The sequence below is a fragment of the Aphelocoma coerulescens genome, chromosome 4 (genome assembly GCF_041296385.1).
Source record: "Aphelocoma coerulescens isolate FSJ_1873_10779 chromosome 4, UR_Acoe_1.0, whole genome shotgun sequence".
Classification (NCBI taxonomy): Eukaryota; Metazoa; Chordata; class Aves; order Passeriformes; family Corvidae; genus Aphelocoma; species Aphelocoma coerulescens.
Window position 1 is genome coordinate 18,704,866 of NC_091017.1, and position 14,591 is coordinate 18,719,456.

At 38.6% G+C, this 14,591-nt stretch overlaps 1 protein-coding gene across 28 annotated transcripts in view; it reads right to left on the reverse strand.

Moving 5' to 3' along the window:
* The window catches only part of MAPK10 (mitogen-activated protein kinase 10), a 167,795-nt gene that overhangs the window by 127,464 nt on the left and 25,740 nt on the right, over positions 1–14,591 (reverse strand). For 9 of the 28 annotated variants that reach the window (XM_069012924.1, XM_069012917.1, XM_069012920.1 and 6 more), the window contains one exon: positions 10,749–10,868. The exons of 18 other annotated variants lie outside the window; for them this stretch is intronic. The gene's annotated coding sequence lies outside the window, so the exon portion shown is untranslated. Of the gene's footprint in view, positions 1–10,748; positions 10,869–11,358; positions 11,403–14,591 lie in introns of all 28 variants that reach the window. One more of the 28 variants, XM_069012921.1, reaches the window with a different exon arrangement.

Below are 14,591 nucleotides of genomic sequence, written 5' to 3' on the forward strand. Positions count from 1 at the left end.
TCTCTTCTCCTTGTTTTTTAATCCTTCAGTTACAATACATCTCAATAGCAAGCATGGTACTCTGCAAACAAACACACTTACTTACTGTATGCAAGGACAAATCAATTCATTCAGTGACTTGATTTTAATCCTGAAAAGCCAGTTATGATTTACTACATATTCTATTTATTTAGAAAAACAAGACTAACAAGCCAATGCAAATATGTAATGCTGATGATGCACTTTGCTAGACAATTAAGCCATAAAATTCTATAGCACTGAAAATAGCACAAAATACCACATGCACAAAGAGGCCAAGTTCTGTATCCTGAGGAAACAGCTTTGTATTCCATAAATTTACAGCATTTTATATCTTACAAAAAAAATTACAGCAAACCACAGCATTGCAGGTTTCCACCCCCAACCACCATTATATGTGTTATATGGAAGCCATCACTAAAAGGCTGATATTTAGCATGAAAAAAATAACTGAGTATAAAGACTAAGTGCCAAAACAGGAGTGCAATACCATTTTCTGATGGTAAATTTGAGCAATTTAATGGCAGCATCTGCTCTTTTTGATAAAGAGGCAGATGTATTTTGGGCCTCGCCCTAAGTGAATGAAATGATTACATCACTTACTAAAGAGCAGTATTTTACAGAAACTCATAATGCCAAACCTACAATGAAAATCTTATTCATTCTGATGACTTACTAGCCTAGCAGAAGCTTTGAGCCCAAATATTTCTTTTTACTATAAGAACAAAGTGATTCTCTGCATGAATTTCATGCTATCCATCTGCAGTATTACATAGTACTGGAGATGGAATACTGGCTTAAATCTCTCTTGACACCATTATTTATTTTCCTGCATAGTAATAAAAAGCAGAAAGTTTTATTAATGTACAACCACAAAATGTACCAAGAGATACTCTAATACTATTCACCATGAATATAGATTAACATTTTAGGGTTTATGGCTAGTTATATATTCATTAAAGTTAGTGTAAACAATATCAGATTGAGGTGAAATAAACATGAAAAAGCTCTCCATGGGTTTAGGTATACTCATCACAAAGCTCCTCATGTACTCATTAAGTGCAATGATGTAACAGATATAAATCCAACATAATGACACAGTTAAACATAAGTCTTCCTTTGTTTAAAACTCATTCTACCTCTATTATCTTGCTGCATCTATCCCAGTTCTGCCTCTATCTGGCTGCTGAGCGAGTTATCTTTACATATGTTTGTCCTTCAGAGCAGTGATACACAGTCCTTCCAAACTGCAGCTCATTGCTCCAACGCAGGATTCCTGGAGGACAGAAACATTCTTCTCACAGACAAACAGAAGGCACTCATAGCACTCTCTCCCTCAGATAACTCTCAGCTCCAAGTGGAAGCTTTGCACTAGAACATAAGGATCAAAAATAACATAAATTTGAAGTGTCAAAAGCAAGTGCCTCACAGGGGAAAAAAAAAAAAATCAGTAAGATAAAACCTGCAGAACAAAGGTATGCTGCTTTTTTTGCTGTCTGATCTCCTTCTTACCCATCCAGAGACAAGGTGCCCAGTGAAATAGCTCAAATAGCCACTGGTCTGGGTTTACTGATTGAATAAAGGAGCAACCCAGGCAAGGAAATCTATTTCATTTCCAGCCTGGCTATTAAACAGCCTCATCATAACCAAGCTCTTCCAGGTAGAGATTTGCTTGTCTGAACTTGCTCTATATCTTTAGGCTGAGTTTTCCTCTCAGATTTGAATTTTTATGGTATTGTTTTGAAGACATCATTTAACCTTCTTTCAAGTTTTTAATATCACATTTACTAATCACCTTGAGCTGTACTAGACACAAAACAAACCTGCAGATATAACCCAAAATCATGCTGTTGCTCTTCTGAGCATTCCACACAGTATTACGTTGAGTATCTGTTTTTGGAAACATCCTCCAAACCTTTTCAAGATAGTTTCTAACACAGAGACAGCAAAAGATGAAACTACAAAGCAATTCATTTGAAGAAGACCCGCCACTGAAAAGAAACAGGTGGTGGATGCAGAGGAGGTACAACAGTTTGGTCAGTAAGGTGCAGAAATAAGAATAACTTGATTCTGGAATATGTTTTTATTACAAGCAGGTTCTAAGGGAAAATACTAGTAATCCTGATGGCTGAAATAAAAAGAGCAAGCTTCCTTCTCTACATCCCTCCAAAAGTTCTGAATGGAATCCAAACCAGAGTTCTGCTGACCTCTGCAGAAAGATCCTGCATGCAGACAACTGTGTTAGTTGTGAAAATGACATGTTTTTTAACACAGTGCTTAAATTGTAAAGTTAAAAAAGAAGCAGTGTTTATCTAGAGCAGCAAGAAATGGAGTAGGTGGTGGAACAGAAGTAGCTCACATCACAAGATCAGGATCAGCTTCAATTGGGCTTTGTAAGCCAGCAGGATGGGTAGGAAAAACCTGAGACTTGATGACCCCAAAATCTGTATGAGGCATCACTGGAGAAGGGAAGAGGCGAGCAGTGCTAGGTCAGGCTGCTGGATGAACATAGCTTCTGTGAAATAGCATTAGGCCACTACAGGGCTATTGGTTTATCTACTGACCCAAGCTTTTATTTTCTTTCTTTTTGATTGGAACAGACCTTTTAAAGGTCATCTAGTCCAACCCCCTGCAATGAGCAAGGACATCTTCAACCAGGTTGCTCAGACCCTCATCCACATTGACCCTGAATGTTTCCAGGATAGGGCATCTATCGCCTCTAGGCCACCTGTTTCAGTATCTCACTACTCTCATAAAAAAACCAAAACAAACTTCTTTATATCTGCTCTAAACTGATCCTCCTTCAGCTTAAAACCCCTTGTCCTGTTGCTACAGCCCCTACTATTAAGCAACCCCACCTTTCTTAGAAGTTCCTTTTAAGTAAGGGCTCTTCCCTTGGAGCCTTCTTTGTCCAGGCTGAAGCACCAGTAACTCAGCCTTTCCACATAGGAGAAGGGCTGCCTCCCTCTGACCATCTTTTTGGCCCTTCTCGGGGCCTGCTCCAACAGGTCCATGTCTGTCATGTACAGAGGACTCCGGGTGAGGTCTCATCAGGGAGGAGTAGGCTTGCTAATTAAACTGATGTCTGCTTGCAGATGATTAAAATTCGCTCACTGAACAAAGTTTCTTTGCAATATTTCCAGGTGTGAGGGTCAGAGGTGAAATTCATTTTAGTAATCGCCATTATGTTGGATTTTGTTGCTGGCAGTCAAATCCTGACAGAAGATTTAGAATGTAGTAAATGGGGCTCTCTCTTTTACTTAAAACCCAATAATAATCATTGTAAGGTATAATGGCCTACTGTTTGATTTGTGTGCTCTAGGGTCTCCAGGGAGTAATTTTATGCATAATATTTTTTGTTATTTTAAAAACTTCCCCAATTGTCTTCATCCTGTTAAAGAAGCATCTACCTTCACGCTGTCCCCTTGACCCCACCAAGTTGTGATTGGTTCTACATCTTTTTGATTTTCAGAGAAAACCTTAACAATGAGATGCAAAGGTAGCCTACAAGCCCACAAAAATCAAAATAAACCAGTTCAAAGTCTGAAGATTTCACTGAAGGCTTTTGAATACTTCAGTTCTGACAATACTACTTCCCATGTCACAGTTTGAGCTTCATGCTCTGTTGACAGCCACACACATAACCTCAACTAACAATTGCCACATCTGCCCAAAAAAGCCAAAACCAAGCAGAAATCCTTGTCTTTATTTTTTCAAAATTCCCAAAAGAAAAGCACAGAATTGCACTATAGGTTTGTAGATTGAGGACTCTATGTATCACCTTCAAAACACTTTATGAAAGGGTTTATAGATCACTACTGTTTGTACAACCATGTGGGTACTTTTTGACAGTGTTGTGTCATGGAAGACATCCATCATACTCTTTTCACACAGCTTGGCAGATAAAAAAAATTAATTTTAAGTACAACAGCAAATCAAGCATTCATAATGCCACAAAAACATTTATATACATGCTGATGACTAAAATCTAACATAAAATTAGTGCAGGAATTTAAGTGGTATTATGATTCACAATTAAGCTCTGCATAGCTTAATTTTCAGGAACATCTCTCAGAGAGAAGTTTTTGTTTCAAGAAAACCAGCATTAAAATGTAATTTTAATTTTGTTGTAAATTTAATTTTGACTTGCCCTTCAAGTTCCTGTTTAAAGAGTTGGAGTCAATTTTTAAACACTATCTCTGCATTTTCGGTGGGGAATCACATATAGAGTACTTGAACTAGGCATGAAGCAGTGAAGTTAAAAACTATAAAAACAACAAAAAACTTATGTTCAGAGAAAAAACTGCTTTGAGAATACAGAACAGGAACATTTGGATACCATTTTAGGTCATTATTTCACCTGGTTCTGATGTGCAACCAAGACAAACCATCCTGTCCACTCCGTGAAGAGGAGGGTAATTAATTCCACCCTGCCTTCTCTTGTGTGCTCTATTTCAACAGCCTATAAATCAAGAAAATCCTCCCATTCATCTCTGCTTTCATGCAGTGTTGGCAGGCCAAAATGGAGAGCACTGACACCTGCTCCAAGGAAAGTAGCCACACTAACTGGATACCTAATTGGAACTAGACTTTTAAACAAAGGCAGTAAGGAAGCACATCAGAAACTCTCTGTACCCCCAGTGAAAGAAGGCCCTGCCTTCCAAGGTCCCTTCAACCCAAACCATTGTATCACTCTACCTGCTGCACTGGTCTAGATAAACCAGATCGGGATAGTAACCATGCTGACACAAGGCTACATGCTCCATAAATTACTCCAGAGCCAGCTGGATAAATATTACACCTTTAGCCAAGACTCCATATCTGCTAGGAACAGAACATTTTATCACAGTGCTATTATACATTTATAGTATTTTTAAAGCCCCTGCATTTTTAGAGTGGGTTCACACAATAAATGTTTTTTGTTTCCCAGAGTGGGAGTAATATCTACACCCAACATCACTTTTTAAAACAAATAAAATCCCAGCATTTTCAATGCAACCAGAACTTGATCATCATACTGAACATCTAGAAAACAGCTTATAAAACACATGCTGGGCAAAAAATGGTGAATTAGGAAAGATAACTTTTAAGACAAAGAAACAATTTCTATCCCCCAAAAATAGTCAGACTTCCAGAGTATGAGAGGACACAACAAGAGAAACATTGGTGATTACTTATCTTGTCCTTACTTTTCTTCTCCAAGTATTTAGCTAATGGCCACTGAGGACAGAAGCCTTTTCTAGATGGATTTTTTCTGTGAGATTAATGGCTGCTCTTATATTTTTACTCTTCTTTAAAGTGATTAAAAACTGTAAGCCTCAGCAACTCTGATTTTTATAAAACTAATCCAGAGCTATTCAACATCCAACAGCTCAAGAATGCCTACTTAATAATTACATCTCCTCAAACTCCTCACTGGCGAATTGCTCTTATTAATTCTGCCAGGAATTTGAACATATTAAGAATGCACAAATACTGCACCAGGCCTGCAGTGTTCCCTCTCTTCTTGCCAACCTTCAGTCTGCATCCAGTGCAGGAAGGATACCAAGTGCTGTACATGAAGGTGTGGATGTACAATGAGTTTGAATGACCTCTGGATAACCTCACTCTTCTGGACAGTCCACCACTGTGCATTTTTGCCTTTGTGCTTTCACTTGCCTGCCACTCTCCATCCCAACACACAATAGTGGGGAGAGAAGGAACGCAACATTAATGTCACACTCACTGCGTTGCTCTGATAACCTTGTACACATCTTCAGCTTCTTTCACTCCCTTTTATAGCTGGGAAATGACTGCCCAAGAGCTTAAAGCTGCTAACCTAATGCCTGTACAGCAGCTGGCACACTGCAGCCTTGAGCCAACTCCACCTAAATCCTCATGTGGGGAGCAGGAATGCAGCAGCTGATGCTGCCAGCACTGGGGGTGCTCCTCTCTACAAGAGCAACACTCCTCACCCACAGTGCTCCCCGTTCTTTCCAATACACACCACAGCAGAGGAAAGGTGAGCAGAGGAAAAGCTGGAAGTACTACATGGTATACCCAGGTTTCTGCTGCTGTTGACAAATTGTGTGAAAGAAAGGCACTTTTGATAAGGACAGGCCACAAAGAAATAGGCACAGAGACACACCACTCTGACAAGCCTTGAAGAGGAAGCAGGCAAAACCTTTCGCCCTGTGGTCACAAAATACTTCCCACCACTTTATATAATATGGGTTTGCATGCCATGCCCATTAGCAGAGCTGAATTTACTGCTGTCTTGGTCTCTTTTCCACCTTTCTGCTGGCACCATTCCAGGTGCTTTTTGTTATTGATTTGGCATTTCCATTTATTTTTCTGCAGGCTATTCAAATTATTTTAATACAGCTCATAAGAATCACACTGGAAAACTACTCAAAGGCTCAGAAGATATTTGTCTGACATTCTACTCCCATATTCCACAGCAATAGTCCTGGATATTTTCCGTAAGGTTGGAAGAGGAGCCTGCCAAATACTGAACTGCCCTGGCAGGTGGTTCAGAGCTATTTTTTCCACCAGGAACTCAAAAAATACAGAAGACACAAATATTTCATGGGATATATTCACAGGTCACACCTGACACAGGAAAGCATTAAGCTCACAAATTAAGCTCACTCCTTTCCAGCAAGCGCAGACTGCCATGCGGCAGAATAAAAGCATTTGGTCCAGCAGTATTCCAAAGCAAAACTAAACAACTGCAGACACCAGGCACTTGAATTCTTTAGATAAATTTCATTTTCATTTTTTAAATGCAAATAGCTTGGCTTTTGCTGGGCCTGTTCAAGCTACTGGGGGAAAACAGACATAGATACAGCACAAGGTATGTCTGTGTCCTTACAGGCATTAGAAAGACACCAAATCTTTACTTTCCAAATAAATAAAAGTATTTTTCTAAGACTATCTGTCCCAAAAGCCTAAGACCCGTGTTACATGATGTCAAAAATCCAGTATACCCTTCAGGAATAATCTTGGTGGGAGGGCTGTGCATTTTTGAACCCTCACTCTTTCACATACTCAAGCTTCATTTTTTTCAGTAATATAAACAAAAAGCCTGCATTTTATTAAAAGAAAGCTCTTAGTTTCTCACATGCATGCGATACTTAGCCCAGAGCATTAAAAAAGCCCAAATACTGCAAGAATTGACAATGTTAAACTTCAATACAATTTAATTAAAATATCAATCTTAGGGGCTTGTCTTAGGAATAACTAAAGATAAACCAAGGATGGAGGGAGAAGGGATATGAATCAGAATAAGAAGTAATAGCATTAATGTTATCTGAGTTTAAAGGGATGTGAAAACACTCTACAAAACAATATCCTGAGCAGACAAAAAAGAAAATCCATATAAAGGAAAAAAAGATAATCAACAACAACAAAAAAAGAAGCAAAGGCAAGAAAATTCCCTTTATGGGCATTTCCAGTGAAGTTTATTGAAATAAAAGGCCATGAAGTGGTTCCATTACAAAGTCTGTAAATCAAAGCGAAGATCTCAGCACTTTCTGGAAAAAGTCCAGCCCCCTTGAAAAATAGAGAAGGTGAGCAGCTGAACTGTTGAGTATTAGAGGTCACTTCTGGAAAACCTTTGTTTGCATGTAGCTGATCACATGACAAATAGCTTTTGGAAATAGACTCAGGCAACCGTCCTCCAAGGGGAAATATGTTGCACATTACATCACCATCATCAGTAATAGGTAATAAATTTTTACATTTATCATATGCAGCAAATTTAATACGAACAGGGTTTTTCTATTAGGCAGAGGAGCAGAACATGAGTTTCACAGAGAAAATTGTGCTCTGAGTTCCTCTGATTTCTCTTTGTGCACTTAGCACTTACACATGATGAACATCACAGAAACCAACACAATGTTCCAAAAAAAAAAAAAGTGACTGTAGTAGCAAGATACCGAGCCAAGACACTACAAAATAAAAAGATCCTCATATGGTTTTTTCAATCACTTAAAAAATCCCAAAATTCCTTTATCCCAGATACTTTGCTTCTCTGCATAGATGTATCAAAGCCTCCCTCTCACATGACTTCTAATAAAATTATTAGCTCAGCTTTTCAAAATGCCCATCGCCCACAGCACTAAACTTACTTTTTTGTTAAGCAAAATATCCCAGGTTTTTTCCTTACTTGTTCTTTTCTGTGATGAATATTGACAGGTACCTTCCTTCTCCAAATGCTATTTTTCCTGACCATTTTTTAAAGTTTTTGGACAGCTAATCCAGCAACTTCGCTAATTAGATGCTAATTTTTAGATGTGGTTTCTGACTTCACATACAAGTTCTACAGTTACAAATCTTGTGTTTTCATCCTCAGAAATTGCTGAATGCAAAATAAAGCTATATGATCGAAGTGTCTGCCTTAACAAGCACTATTAACTGGAGAGAGCTCAAGCCCCAAATTTCAAACTGCATTTGCTACACACGTTTACAGGACTGCATGCCTAGTTCCTACACATAGAAAGCTTTAAATACATGCTAAAGGGTTGTATCATATGCCTGAACACACCTACAGATATTTTTTGTGGAGCTGTTACCTCAGACCAAGACCTTAAAGTCCTTAATTTCTGTTAAACATAATTAATTAATTTTGCTTATTAATGTTGTGTCAGCTGGGAGAAAACTTCTCAAGCAACTCTCTCCCTATGACATATCTGAGTTCTTTTGACACATTTCATATGGTGTTTCTGAAAGCCTGGTGTTTGCACTGATTTCCTGCCCTAAAATCTAAATTGGGAAGAACAAAGCTGGAGGAGGTGACTTAGATGTGCCCTGAACTCTGGAAGTACCCTGAACAGAGCCATTGGTGCATGCTTGAACACCACACAGCAATAGCAATAGCTGCAACATGATAACAAAGACATCTTGGTGACCTGAGGGACAAATGATCAAGTCCCAGTGCTTGTACTCAGCAGTACTACTGTGTTCCCAAATTAGCACTACATATACTACTACATGCAAAATCACCAAGAGTGGGGATTATCATCAGCTGGCTTCTCAAGAACGATTTTTCTACTTATACAGCAATTTTAATAATGTCAATGGTGAGAGGAACTGGGCTGCCATGACTATCAGCTAATTACATTAACATGTACTAAACACCATAAAAATCTCATGCAATGTCTGTTTAGCAACTGTTCATCATGGACATGTTAACAAAATCCTTTATTTGCACCACTCCATCAACTACCATAAATCATATATACTTTGCTGTTGCCAGCCTCTTCCATTACCTACAACTAGCAGGTTATCTGTGTGCTCCTCAGCACAGAAACGAAAGTAAAATAATATTAATTTAAAAAAAAATTTCATATGGTTTCAGGCTTCATTATAAATTCAAAAGTCACCCAGACCTGTTCATACACAAAAGGCTCAGTGTCACAGTTTCTAAAGCCTACACACTAAGCCAAGATGAAGGCTGTCTTGCTAACTAGAATTACATTAGGACAATAGGCCTTAAAAGCCATAAGAAGTTAAAAATATCATAGTAATAAAGAAAGGTTATTAAGTTCTACATAAATGCTTTGGTTCCACTGGATGTCCACAAGTCAAGGATGTGAGCATCCAGACTGTGACTCCTCATGCCACAAATCACTGTCCATGTCCAGTGTACGTCTTCTCCCCTCGGGAAACCCTTTAGATTCCAAAAGAACACGAATTCTCTCAGTGGACAAGTAGGCCCCGCTTTCTGCTACTCATCTCACTTCAAAGCAGTCAAACTGCTTTGCAAAAAGATTTAACTGACACCTGTTTAATTTTTTCAGCATCTTCACCAAGGATGAAAGTGTCCCCAGAGCATTCATCTAATCATCCTGAACATTACCTACACACCACTTCTGCTCACTGGTGAGTGCCTACTACGTGTTTCCATCCCCCATCTACAAGTAAGAGTACTATCTCCTTACAGAAACATTTCAGTGACTTGGAGCTACACCTTATTGGTGTAACAGTTACAAGTTTTGGCACCAGTTCTATTGAGATTACATGAGAAATCTGAAAACAATTCCCCATTTCCCAAAGGTACACCAAAACCATCCTAAAGAAATTATCGGAATCAAAATTATTTCTGATGTAAGAAATATGCATTGAAATTATTACCAGACTTAAGATAGCTAAAACTACAAAGTATTTTTTAAAAGACTATTTGCTTTTCATCACTATTCTCCTGTCCAAGGATAAAGAGACACATGTCAAAAAAATCTATGAGGACCCCCCACAATCTTCTTCAGTCATCTCAAAGAGAAACAAGGCAACCTTTCTCCCATACCAAATCAAAGAGATGGAAAACATTAGTTACAAAAATTGGTCCAAAATTGTGGATTTTCCAGTAGTGAAACAGATTTTGCCATTTTAAATCATGCTTAGAACCCTGCATGTGTAGGATCTTTTTTAAAATTGTTTTGCTATATTAACACTTCCTCTGAAACAACATTCCAAATATGCTCCATCTGATAACTGTGCAATGCAGGAATTATACTCTTGGAAAACTAATTATAAAATGACAGCATTATGTTAATGTGTACTAAAAATTACTACAAGTTGTAACATTAATGTTCCCTGCCTCCCCCCTCCAAAACAAGAAAAACAAAAAACAAAACAAAAGTAAAAAAAAAAAAAAATCAGCATACAGTTGGGCATTAAGCATCTTTTGGCATTTGGCATTTTTTTTGCCAAGAAGTATGATTTAATAAAATAATATATTGTTGACTCACCACAGCATGTGCTATGTCTCATCTATAGGAAATAGTTCAAAGGCATCAACTTCATGCATGGGTTGCCATAGCTGATATTTGAGTCTGGCCTGCTGTTGGTACAGGTTCCTAATACTAGCCCTGAGCACAAAAAAAGAGAAAGAAATATTTGGGGTTTATTTTTCAAGTCCGATTGACACAGAAAATTTCAGAAAACTAAACTAACCTGGAATATCAATAGCTGCACATTATATAAAAAAGACTTTAGATTTTCCTCTGATAATACCATAATGCATCCAGTTCAGGCAGTATCTGTACCATAAATTTCCTTTCTTCCATGAAAAGAAGAAAGGCTAGAGACAGAAAATAATGCAGAATGAAGTGCTGTTTAAATGGGAGGAATGTGTCACAGTTATTCCCCCACCAGCAAAAATAAAAAGGAAAAAAAAAAAAAAATCAAGGCCTTAGTGTTCAAGAGCACATGGTCAAGAACGTTCAAATTGAAACAGATGGCACTAAAAAAAAAAATCATAACTGTTCTAAAATAATTATTTTTGTTTCTATACTATTTATCTTTCTCAGGCCAGATCTTGAAATTTTTCTTTGGAACAAGGAAGAACAGAAACTTTACCTATAACCAGTTGAGATATGTACATAGTCACCTGTCACCAATACCTGGGGATGGAAATTAAATTTGACTCGTGACATGATTAACATCTTTAAAAACTGTGATATGGATACATATAGGCATCAGGAAAGGCCTGTGAATTACTGCTGTTTATCAAATTAGCACCCTCTCAAAAACAAACAGCAAAGCATGTGACAGAAGAAGTTCAACTGACAAAGCCCATGCAGTCAAGAAACTTACAGACAACCTCAAGAATTGGAGGAAAAAGCAAATGCTGTGGTATTAAGATAGTGAATAAGAGAAGGAACAGTCAAACATGGTGTTCTGGTGTCTAAGCACTGGACAAAATTAAGCAATTACTATTAAGTGTAAGGTTTGAACAACATTTTTTTACCCCTGTATCCTAACATGCTTTCAAGTATGTCAGAACCAAAATTTTGTACTAAGCACAGAAAATGAAAAAATCCTCACGAGAAAACAACTACTTAACAAATAAGGGCCCGGCTCAGGCTCCTGAAATCCCACCCTCAAGTTACAGTTCCTAATTTGCAGGGTTATTGACCTCTTAGTGTAGAATCCTGGTGAAGCAGCTATTGACTTGACTGGAAGGGTCTTCTGGACCTCCAACTTTTACTGATTATTACAATGTAAAAAGCTCACAGAAGTCATGAGAGATTCTAACACACCCCAAGATTTGTGTTAGATCAGGTCCTAACACACCCCAAACTTCCCATGTCACTGCTGTGATGCGAGCAAGGGGCTGCACTCACGGGGTCATCAACATCATTTTGTTCTTAGACAGGAGAAAAACCCAGAACCTGCCTAAAAATACAACAGCTGCATTTCCTTTTTCTTGCTGTAACAAGACACTGTGCCATGCTCCAGGCATAGTCAGGAAGATCCTAGCGTACACAAAAGCTCATGAATTCACATCTTCTGTGGAAATGAAACTGAGAACATACCACCACCACTAGGGATTCATACACCTAAACTCCTACCAAAAATCTCACTGTATAGAAAACAAGTAAGACTGGAAAGTATTATTGGGACTTGAACTTCCTGTCCTTCTCTTCTAACAACTAGCCAAGACTGATCCTAGAGCTGGCTAACAAAGCTACAGCAATCAGGCTAAAACACAGTAGAGCAGCTCAAGGACAGATGTGCAGCTTTCATAAACAGTGGACAGAGGACCAGGAAATTCCATCCCATCCCCTGTACAACTTTTGATCTCTACTTTAATCACTGGTGGCCCTTTTATGAAGGTTCATTTTCTTTGCAAGTAGCCTTCAAAACAGTAAGTGTGCAAGAATCATGGACAAGGGTAGCAGAATAAGAGCATTGAAAGCCAGAATTTATATATATCTATTCAGTATTGTAGTCCAGTGAAGACTCTCTCCTTTACTCCTGATGACGTAACAGAGCAGAAACTGTGGTGATTCTGCAATCACTAGGCTTTCAGGACATCATTTCTAGTAGTGCTATTATAAGGTCAAAATGTAGTCAGTGGAAAAGGAGGGGCTATGGGTATAGAATGCTTGCCATAAAACAAACAAAAATTTACTTCGTTTTGAAAATTTATCAACAAGGTGGTGATATTTTCTGCAGTTTGGAATTGTCCCAGGAACTGGGTAGTATGTGCTGAACAACAGTTTAAGAGATTGCCAATTTTAAAGCTGGAGACCTTTCCTTAAATGCAGCTTTTCTCTCTTCCAAGGCTTAGGAAAATTATGATGTTATCTGCAAAAGCAGTGCTAAAACCATCCTCCTTTGGGCCTGCTTTATCCCTTCCTTAAATTGGATGAGTTTTGCAATGAACTGAAAACTATAAGCAAACTTTATGACCTTCTCTAATACCACGACAGCGAAATTTTGATAACTCTCTCTTTGCTTTCACAAGCCAGATCTGGTACTGTAACACCGTTTGAAGGTATATTGATCCAGTACTGTTAAATCGCTAAAAAACAGCTGCAAACATGCCAGCCACTGACAGTAGGGAAAAAAAAATCCAAACCTACAAGAAAACACTCATCCCTGTGGTCTGCTTATAGAAATGCGTGTGTGCACTGAAGGGGCTTTTTAACAATGAGAAGGACATTTTCCAAGCAGACAGAGAGGCAGCTGAAGATAACTTATTTTTCATGGTAAGTGATTTCTGTCCTTATCCTATTTAGGAACACCCTTGTAATCCCAATACTCCTCAACAAAACCATAATTACAGCAGGACCCTGACAAATTATACATACTCTGAAACAGCAGGAGAGAGCTGTGAGCAAGAGTGCAGTTTATCAAGAGTCAGGGAAAAAGAATATTGTTTAATGACAGGTCAAATCACCTTTGTCATTCACATCTGCATCCCTGTAAGACAAAGTCATTAGCTGAGCCAACTGAAAAGGTATTTCTATGCCACCATTCCTATCAGGAAGAGAGCACACAGCCAGAGGACCACAGAAGAAAATACTGCTCCTGTTCCTGACCAGTGATTACACAGCAAATTACTGAAAGAAGGTTAAAATAGCAGAGGGTTGGTGCACCCCATTTTCCCCAAGGCATGAGGACCGAAGATAGGTTACACGTGAGCAAAGACAAATAGCCCTGTGCAGTACCTACACCAGCCTGCTCTATCTTACCCCTTCTCTTTTTCTGAAGCTGGGCTTGCAGGACAACCTCTGTGTCCTTCACCAAGCTCATTTCAGACTCCTCTGATCACTTACAATATACTCATTTGTGTTTTCCTCCTAATGCATTTCTACTCCACGGCATAATTTCTCTCAAAACTTGTATTTTCACATAGTATTGGTTTATCCCTATAGAAGTCTCTGGCAAAACTTACAGTGAACATATCAGAGGAGGGGAAGATTGCACTGAGGATATAAGGAAGCTATGCAGCAAAAAGAGCCCATGTAAACAAGCTTACAATCCCCCAGCACACGGATGGTGTGAAATATGCCCATCGTGGTTCAGTGGGAGCACTGCCTGCTTATTAAACAATGCTGTAACACTTAATTATCCAAGGCAAATTTCTATCATTTCTAATAATGTCCCTCTGCTGTAAAAAACAAACACAACATCTCTTCCTATTAGCAGTAGCTTTTTCGGCCAGAGGATTTCCCTGCAAAGCAACATTGATTTCACTGCAGCATCTACAGATAGTTAATTCTCTTTTGCAAAATAACTGGCCTGTAGCTTGCTGTAAACACTTCTCCTGAAAGCTCTTCTGGTTCTGTAAAACCCAGTGG